Source organism: Microcebus murinus, chromosome 14, assembly GCF_040939455.1.
Source record: "Microcebus murinus isolate Inina chromosome 14, M.murinus_Inina_mat1.0, whole genome shotgun sequence".
Lineage (NCBI taxonomy): Eukaryota > Metazoa > Chordata > Mammalia > Primates > Cheirogaleidae > Microcebus > Microcebus murinus.
The window spans coordinates 42,858,173-42,866,918 of NC_134117.1; the positions used below are offsets into that span (position 1 = coordinate 42,858,173).

Consider the following 8,746-nt stretch of genomic DNA (forward strand, 5'->3'; position numbering starts at 1 on the left):
AAGCTGCATTTTTAACCTAACACTATATAGTACAGACATTTTCTCATGTTACTTTATGGAAGCTTTGGTATTTCCTTTTATGCACAGGACTCAGCAAGTCTCACAGAATTGGCAGCTTTGGAGGCATCCAGTTACTGTACACTTGACATAGACGTTAGCATTGAAATATTGTTAAAGCAATTTTCTGAGAAGTAGATATGGATAAACATTAGCTGGAACAGTGCATTGTAGAAGTCTCATAATGAATTGTGCTAATAGACTCATGTAGGAGAATATATAATGTCCTCTTTGAGGGACCCTTTGAGATAGGACTAAACTGCTTTAGCAGATAAGGTTAAATATAAATGTGAATTTCTTATAGGTAGCATATAGCTGAGTCTTTTTAAAAAAATTTATTTAGCTGCTCTATGTCATTTTATTGGGTAGTTTAATCCATTTACCTTAAAAGTAATTATTGGGAGGGAAGGATTTACTATTGTGATTTTGTTCATTGTTTTCTGTTAGTCTTGTGGTTCTTTTTATCAATTTTTTTTCCTCTCTTGCTGCCCTTCTTTGTGTTTTGTTGCTTTTTTTTTGTATTGATATGCTTTGATTCCTTTTTTCTTTTGTGCAAATTATACAGATTTTTTGGTGTGTGTAGTTATTTTGGGCTTTATATAAAATATATTCATAACAGTCTATTTTAAGCTGATGACAACTTAAGTTCAATCACATACAAAAACTCTAGCCTCTCCTCCCTACCCACATTTTACAGCAATAAAATTGCCATTGTCACAACTTACATTTATTCATATCATGTACCTTTTAACACAGTTTTTAGTTATTTTTTAAAATAATTTTGTCCTTTACCTTTTATATGAAAATTAAAAGTAACTTACCCACCACCATTAGAGTAATATAGTATTCTATATTTGTCTCTATATTTACCTTTACCAATGAGTTTTTTACTTTCTTATGCTATTGTGTTGCTGTTTAGCATCCTTTCATTTCAACTTGAACTCCCTTTAGCATTTCTCATAAGGCAGGTCTAGTGATGATTAACTTCCTCAGTTTTTGTTTGTCTGGGAAAGTCTTTATGTCCTCTTTCATTTTGAAGGCTAGTTTTGCCAAGTATAATATTCTTAGTTGGTGGGGTTTTTTTCTGTTTAGTATTTAAAATATATTATCCCATTCCTTTCTGCCCTGCAAGATTTCTGTTAAAACATTCACTAGTAGTCTTATAGTCAACTCAATTTTGAGGAAGAGGGACAAAACTGGAGGCATTATACTTCCTGATTTCAAAATACATGACAAAGCTACAATAATCAAAATGGTGTGGTATTGGCATAAATACTGACAAATAGACCAATGGAATAGAACAGAGAGCCCATAAATAAATCTACACATATATGATCACCTGATCTTCAATAAGGGTGCCAAGTATACACAATGAGGAAAAGCTAGTCATGTCAATGTTGGGAAAACTGAATAGCCACATGCAAAAAAAAAAAAAAAAAGAACGAAATTATATTCTTATCTTATATAAAAATCTATTTTAAATGATTAAAAGCTTAAACATTAGACTTAAAACTGCAAGTCTCATACTCACCAGCAAATTGGTATTAACTGAACAGCACCTAAGTGGTCACATAGGTACTACAGTAATAGGGTATTGGGCAGGTGGGAGGGGGGAGGGGGCGGGTATATACATATATAATGAGTGAGATGTGCACCATCTGGGGGATGGTCATGCTGGAGACTCAGACTTGTGGGGGGAGGGGGGGAAATGGGCATTTATTGAAACCTTAAAATCTGTACCCCCAAAATATGCTGAAATTAAAAAAAAAACACAAAAAAAACCTCTGCAAGTCTCTTAGTGGACAACATGAGGTAGGCTTCATGATATATATATATATATATATATATTTAGCTTATTATGGGGGTACAAGTGTTAAGGTTACATATATTGCCCATGCCTCCCTTTCCCCTTGAGTAAGAGCTTCAAGCATGTCCATCCCCCAAACGTTGCACCTCCTACTCATTGTGGTTGTATATACCCATCCCCTCCTCCCCCCTCCCACCCTCCCGACACCCGAAAAATGTTACTCCTATATGTCTACTTAGGTGTTGATCTGTTTAATACCAATTTGCTGGTGAGCACATGTGGTGCTTGTTTTCCATTCTTGAGATACTTCACTTAGAATGGGTTCCAGCTCTATCCAGGAATATACAAGAGGTGCTATATCACCATTGTTTCTTAAAGCTGAGTAGTACTCCATGATATACATATACCACATTTTATTAATCCACTCATGAATTGATGGGCACTTGGGTTGTTTCCATAGCTTTGCGATTGCGAATTGTGCTGCTATAAACATTCGAGTGCAGGTGTCTTTTTCATAAAGTGACTTTTGATCTTTTGGGTAGATGCCCAGTAGTGGAATTGCTGGATCAAATGGTAGATCTACTTGTATCGTTTTGAGGTATCTCCATATTGCTTTCTACAGAGGTTGAACTAATTTGCAGTCCCACCAGCAGTGTAGGAGTGTTCTAGGCTTCATGATATTGGCAATGGTTTTTTGGATAGGACACCAAAAGCACAGGCAACAAAACCAAAATTAAACAATTGGCATGACATCAAACTAAAAATATTCTGCACAGTAAAGGAAATAATAAACAGAGTAAATAGGCAACTTACAGAATGGAAGAAAACATTTGCACATGTATATCTGATAAAGGGTTAATCTCTAAAATATAAAAGAAATTCCCACAAGTTAGTAGTAAGACAACTAATAATCCAATTAAAAAGTAGGCTAAGCATTGGAATAGACATTTCTCAAAAAAAGACATACAAATGGCCAACAGGTTATGAAAAACTGCTCATTGTCACTAATCATCAGGAAAATGCAAATCAAAATCACAATGAGATATCACCCCACACCTGTCAGAATGGCTACTACCAAAAAACAAAAATTCAACTAATGTTGGTGAGGATGACGAGAAATTAGAACTCTTGAATGCTATTGATGGGTATGCAAACTGGTGCAGTCACTATGGAAAACAGTACGAAAGTTCTTCAAAAAAGTAAAAATGGAACCATCATATAATTCAGCAATTCCACTTCTGGATATTTGCCCAAATGAATTGAAATGAGGATATTAGCCTTTGAAAACATATTAGCACTCCTATGTTCATTGTAGCACCATTTACAATAGCCAAGATGTAGAAACAATCTAAATGTCCATTGCCAAATGAAGGATAAAGAAAATGTCACATATCTATATCTACAATAAAATATCATTCAGATGTAAAAAGAAGGAAATTCTTCAACATGCAACTACATGGATGGACCTGGAGAACATTATGGTAAGTGAAATAAGTCAGTCACAGAAATACAAAGACTGCATGGTTCCACTTACACGAGGTATCTAAAATAGTCAAATTGATAGAATCAGAGTAGAATGGTGGTTGGCAGGGGCTTGGAGGAGATGAAAATGGGGAGTAAATAATCAATGGGCATGAAGTTTTTTCAGTTAAACAAGATGAAAAGAAGTTCTAGAGATCTGCTGTACAAATCTGTATCTATAGATAACAAAACTATGTTGTACACTTAAAATTTCATTAAGAGAGTAGATCTCATACTTTTTTTTTTTTTTTTGTATTGTTTTTTGTTTTTGAGACAGAGTCTCACTTTTGTTGCCCTGGCTAGAGTGAGTGCTGTGGCGTCAGCCTAGCTCACAGCAACCTCAAACTCCTGGGCTCAAGCGATCCTTCTGCCTCAGCCTCCCAAGTAGCTGGGACTACAGGCATGCGCCACCATGCCCGGCTAATTTTTTGTGTATATATATTTTTTAGTTGGTCAATTAATTTCTTTCTATTTTTAGTAGAGACGGGGTCTCGCTCAGGATGGTTTTGAACTCCCAACCTCGAGCAATCCGCCCGCCTCGGCCTCCCAGAGTGCTAGGATTACAGGCGTGAGCCACCGCGCCCGGCCTCATACTTTGTTTTAAGAAAAGAAAAAAGAAAAACTCTCAACTCTCCCAATTATACATATGTCCCCTCCAATTGCTGTCATGGCGTGCTGAAGGAGGACTAGCATTCTTGTTTCTCTTGGTATGAATTATACATTGACAAATCAAACAAGGCATCGGGGTCTAGTCATGAAAACAAAAACCACACTATTTTTAATGCAAAGAATTTAATAAAAGCAATTGATCAAACAGTATTGAACTTACAAAGCAAAAGGAGAACATTATAAGTGATGCAGATAAATACTTGCAGGGAGTACCTATGGCTCCTGTGGCTGGGGGAACAAAGGAAAGAGGCAGATTGCCAAAACTTGCAAGCTTGGAGCAGCCCTGGGAAGCTGGGAATAGGGTCTCCACAAAGGGTGTAGGGGTCCCTGCTGCCGGTGCCTCTGAGGGCATGTGATGAGGCTGGTTCTGGCAGTGGTAGAAGAAGCTGGAAACTGGAACCAAACTTTCTCACTGGGGCAGTCATGACGGGAATAGGAAGCACAAGGAAAGGAGCAAGTCTGTTCTTCCTCCTCTAATCTTGCCTCCCTCTATTGATTCTATTTATAGAACCCAACAGAACGTGCTCTTGAAAAAGAGAAATGGCATTAGTAGAGGCTCCAGTCCCAGCATCGTGGAGTAGCATAGAGAAGGGTGCTTTGTAGCTGGGAGACAACAGCTAATCCAGCACAGAGACTGCTTGGATATAAATATGATTCCCTTTTTTGTAGTCACAGGATGCTAAGGAAGACCCGGACATTCATTCTTGTTTCTCTGGTTATGAATTATTAATTCACAACCATAAGCAAAGAAGCCTATAAAAAAAGACAAGTTGGCTAGCTAAGTAAGCATAAGTTCATGGTTATCGAATGCTCCATTAATCTACACTTAATAAGTAAATTCAATAGGCAAACAACAGTTATTTCCAAAGTTATTTTAAAAATTTGACAGAAAAACTTAAAGAAATCCATGTATCAATTCAACATTTCTAAATAAATTGGGGAAAAGTCATGTTGTTTGACTTAGGAATTTGAACACTTACTCCAACTCTGCATTCCACATACATATATAGAACCAGCCGCAAGCTGATCATAAATGGCTATAAACCGTGAGCAGGCAACATATACCGGGGCCTGTTTCTCTTTTTCTACTTCTGTTATTTGATTCCTTTTTTTGAAGTGGCTCTCCTTTTAAAGATCATAAAATAATCTTGTCAAAACCATGTCTACATGTCAAAACAGCAAGTCACTTGAGAAAAAAATAAGAAAGAAATTATATTGGTTACAGGCATACCTTGTTTTTTTCTGCTTCACTATCTTTTTTGCACTCCACAGATACTGTGTTTTTTATAGATTGAAGGCTTGTGGCAATCTGTGTTGAGCAAGATATTGGCATCATTTCCAACAACTCACATCTCTGTGTCACATTTTGGTGATTCTTGCAGTATTTCAAACTTTTTCATTAATATACCTGCCACAGTGAATTTTAATTAGCGATCTTTGATGGTACTATTATAATTGTTTTGGGGCACCACAAATGGCACCCATATAAGACAGTGAACTTAATTAATAAATGTTGTGTGTGCTCTACCTGCTCCATCAACCAGCCGTTCCCCCTATCTCCCTCCCTTTCTTTGGATCTCCCTATTCCCTAAGACACAACATTGAAATGAATAACTCTATAATTGTTTCTAATTGTTCAAGTGAATGAAAGAGTCATATGTCTCTCACTTTAAATCAAAAGCTGGAAATGACTAAGCTTAGCAAGGAAGGCATATTGACAGCCAAGACAGGCCGAAAGTTAAGCCTTTTGTGCCAAACAGTAGCAAAGTTGTGAATACACAAGGAAAAGTTCCTGAAGGAAATTAAAAGTGAACACACTATTGAACACACAAATGATAAGACAGCAAAACAGCCCCATATGGAGAAAATTTGAGTGCTCTGGATAGAAGATCAAACCTGCCACAACCTCCCCTTCAACCAAAGGCTTATTCAGAACAAGGCCCTCTCTTCAATTCTGTGGAGGATGAGAGAGGGAAGGAAGCTTCAGAAGAAAAATTGAAAGCTAGCACAGATGGTTCATGAGGTTTAAAGAAAGAAGCCATCTCTATAACATAAAAGTGAAGCAGGGTGAAGCAGCAAGTGCTGATGGAGAAGCTGTAGCAAGTTATTCAGCAGATCTAGCTAAGGTAATTGATGAAGGTGACTACACCAAACAATGGTGTTTCAATGTAGATAAAAACATCCTTGTGTTGGAAAAAGATGCCATATGGGACTTTTTTTTAGATAGACAGGAGAAGTCAATTCTTGGCTTCAAAGCTTCAAAGGACAGGCTGATTCTTTTGTTAGGGGCTAATGCAGCTGGTGACTTTAAGCTGATGCCAATGCTAGGCCATCTAGAATCCCAGAGTCCCCAGAATTATGCTAACCCTACTCTGCCTGTGTTCTGCAAAAGGAACAACAAAGATGACAGCATATATGCTTATAGCATGGTTTACTGAATATTTTAAGCCCACTATTGAGATCTACTGCTCAGAAGAAAAAGATTTCTTTCAAAATGTCACTGCTCATTGACAATGTACCTGGACACCTATGAGCTCTGATAGAGATGTACAAGGAGATTAATATTGTTTTCATGCCCACTAAGAAATTTATTCTGCAGTTCATGGATCAAGGAGTAATTTAGACCTTTAAGTCTTATTATTTGAGGAAAATATTTTGTAAGGCTATAGCTGCCATAGATTTTTATTTCTCTGATGGATCTGGGCAAAGTAAACTGAAAACCTTCTGGAAAAGATGCATATTCTAGATGCTATTAAGAACATTCATGATTCATGGGAAGAGGTCAAAATATCAACATTAACAGGAGTTTGGAAGATGTTTATTCCCACTCTCATGGATGACTTTGAGGGGTTATAGACTCAAGTGGGGGATGTTATTGCAGATGTGGTGGAAATAGCAAGAGAACTCCAAGTGGAGCCTGAACATGTGACTGAATTGCTGCAATCTCACAACCAAACTTGAACGAATGAAGAATTGCTTCCTATGGATGAGCAAAGAAAGTGGTTTCTTGAGATGGAAACCACTCCTGGTGAAGATGCTCCAAACCTTGTTGAAATGACAACAAAGGATTTTGTATATTACATCAATTTGGTTGATAACACAGTGGCAGTGTTTGAGAGGATTGACTGTAATCATGAAAGAAGTTCTACTGTGGGTAAAATGCTATCAAACAATATCACACGCTGTGGAGAAAGGAAGAGTCAGTTGATGTGGCAAACTTCATTGTCTTATTTTAACAAATTGCCACAGACACCCCAACCTTCAGCAACCACCACCCTGATCAGTCAGCAGCCGTCAACATGCCGACAAGACCCTCCCTCAGCAAAAAGATTACAACTCGCTGACAGCTCAGGAGATCATTAGCATTTTTAATAAGAAAATATTTTTAATTAAGGTATGTACATTTTTTTAGACTTAATATACTAGAGTATAGTGAAAATATAACTTTTGTCTATCCTGGGAAACCAAAAAACTTGTATGACTCATTTTATTGTGATATTAGATTTATTATGGTGGTCTGGAACCAAACCCGCGTTATCTCTGAGGTATGCTTTTATTTTGCACTTGAGCAGAAACCCTGATTGTTTTTTCATTTTTCACTTTTTTTTTTTAATTAATTTATTTCTATTTTTGGTAGAGATGGGGTCTCGCTCAGGCTGGTTTTGAACTCCTGACCTTGAGCAATCCGCCCACCTCGGCCTCTCAAAGTGCTAGGATTACAGGCGTGAGCCACCACGCCCGGCCCATTTTTCACTTTTTATTCTGTTTTGTTAGCATGGGGAACATTAACTGATTCACTTTAGTGCCTTCAGTGTGTCAACTTTTTAAAGTGTTGGGTATATAAAGGTAAAGATAAATGAGATAGACCCTACTCTTAAGAGATTTATGATCTAATAGATGAAGATGAGTATACTTAGAATACCTAAATTGTCAGAGGTGCCATGACAGAATCGGGTACCGATACCTTGTAGACTTTAGAGGAGTGGTCCATTTTGCCTTTGGGATGGGGATGGTTCAGAAAATCTCCACTGAGGAAGTGACACTTGAGTCTTAAAAACGAGACAATTTCTTTTTCTGCCTCCACCGCAGCCATGGCACCCATGAAAAGCTTGTGATGAAATGGGGCAAAAAAAAAAAAAAAAAAGTAGGTTCTGAAGTTCACTCTTGTGCACTCACCCTGTAGAAGATGAAATCATGGATGCTGCCGATTTTGAGCAGTTTTTTCAGAAAGAATCATAGTGAATGGAAAAGCTGGGAATCTTGGAGGCGTTGTAACCACCAAGAGAAGAACAAGATCACTGTCATTTCTGAGGTGCTTTTTTCTGAAAGGTATTTGAAATATCTCACCAGAAAACATCTGCAGAAGAATAACCTATGGGATTGGTTGCGTGTAGTTGCTAACAGCAAAGACAGTTACTAATTACACTACTTCCAAATTAACCAGGATGAAGAAGAGGAGGGAGACGAAGATTAAAATTCATTTACCTGGAATATTTTGTATGAGTTCTTGAATACAACTTGGGAACCAAAATAGTGGTTTATCCTTGTATCTCTGATATATGGATTGAACAAAAAATTGGAAATCATAGCAGAAGGGCTTCATTTGGGCTGCCACTTATTTTTAACTTGACTTTTTTTTCTGCTCGAAAATTTCAGTTCTCATGATAGTAATACCAAAATAGGAGAAGGGGG

General features: G+C 37.4%; 1 pseudogene; it reads left to right on the forward strand.

Annotated features, from left to right (window-relative positions):
- Positions 1 to 8,145: 8,145 nt before the first annotated feature.
- Positions 8,146 to 8,528, forward strand: LOC105870335 (large ribosomal subunit protein eL22 pseudogene; annotated as a pseudogene).
- The last annotated feature ends 218 nt before the right edge of the window (positions 8,529 to 8,746 follow it).